Source organism: Rhinolophus sinicus, chromosome 1 (assembly GCF_057876585.1).
Source record: "Rhinolophus sinicus isolate RSI-liver-muscle chromosome 1, RSI-T2T, whole genome shotgun sequence".
In the NCBI taxonomy this organism is placed as follows: domain Eukaryota; kingdom Metazoa; phylum Chordata; class Mammalia; order Chiroptera; family Rhinolophidae; genus Rhinolophus; species Rhinolophus sinicus.
Window position 1 is genome coordinate 135,475,763 of NC_142501.1, and position 1,362 is coordinate 135,477,124.

The 1,362-nt window shown below is 44.4% G+C and overlaps 1 pseudogene; it reads left to right on the forward strand.

Moving 5' to 3' along the window:
- The first annotated feature begins 304 nt into the window (after positions 1 to 304).
- Positions 305 to 1,094, forward strand: LOC109452207 (G2/mitotic-specific cyclin-B1 pseudogene; annotated as a pseudogene).
- The last annotated feature ends 268 nt before the right edge of the window (positions 1,095 to 1,362 follow it).

Sequence of the window (1,362 nt, forward strand, 5' to 3'; positions counted from 1 at the left end):
GTGTGCCCACTGTGACCTAATCACTCAGTCTCTCAGTGTCCCAATCCAGATTCTTGGGTGACATAATATCAGACTTTTGCCTGAGCCTATTTCGGTTGATACTCCTTCTCCAAACCCAATGGAAACATCTGGATGTGCCCCTGCAGAAGAGTATCTGGGTCAGGCTTTCTCCGATGCACTTCTTGCAGTGAATGAGGCAGACACAGAAGATGGAGCCCATCCTAACCTCGGCAGTGAGTATGTAAAAGACATCTATGCTTGTCTGAGACAACTTGAGGAAGAGCAAGCAATCAGGCCCAAATACCCACTGGGTTGTGAAGTCACGGGAAACATGTGAGCCATCTTAGTTGACTGGTTAGTGTAGGTACAAATGAAACCCAGGTCACTGCAGGAGACCCCATGTACATGACTGTTTTCATCATCGACCGGTTCATGCAGGATGACTGTGTCCCCACAAAAGATGTTGCAGCTGGTTGGTGTCACTGGCATGTTTAGTGTGAGCAAATATGAAGAAATGTACCCTCCAGAAATCAGTGACTTTCCCTTTGTGACTGACAACACTTACACAAAGCTCCAAATCACACAGATGGAAATGAAGATTCTAGGAGCTTTACATTTTAATCTGGGTCACCCTCTAGCCCTGCATTTCCTTCGGAGAGCATCTGAGATTGGAGAGGCTGATATGGAACAACATACTTTGGCCCAATATCTGTTGGAACGAACTATGTTGGACTATAATATGGTGCCCTTTCCTCCTTCTCTGTTTGCAGCAGGAGCTTTTTGTTTAGCACTGAAAATTTCAGTAATGGTGAATGGACACCAACTCGACAGCATTACCTGTCAGGCACTGAAGAATCCCTTCTTCTTGTTAGGTAACACCTGGCTAAGAGTGTAGTCATGGTGAATCGTGGGCTTACAGAGCATGTGACTATCCAGAACGAGTATGCCACGTCGCAGCGTGCTAGGGCAGCTGACTTCTGCACTAGTTCAAGATCTAGCGAAGGCTGTGGCAAAGGCATAACTTGTGAACTTGAGTTGGAGTGCTGAGATAATCTGCAAATAAACTTGGCACCATGTGCTAGCTGTATAAAAAAAAAAAAACAGAAAGGAAGAAAAACAGCTGTAACCATAAGGGTTTTGTAAGATACAGTAGTAAATATTCTCTGTATTCATTTGTAAAAAGTGCTAAACTTATGACCTTAGTCACTCTAAAAGGTACCACATTACAGAGGTGTACATTCGGTGGATGTCTATTGTTTTTCTGCTTAGCTTTCCTTACACCACCACCCCACCTGTGTGTTGGGAGACATTTCTCTCCAGATCTCTTGCATTTCTGTACATATTGTGAGTGAGGCACTGGCT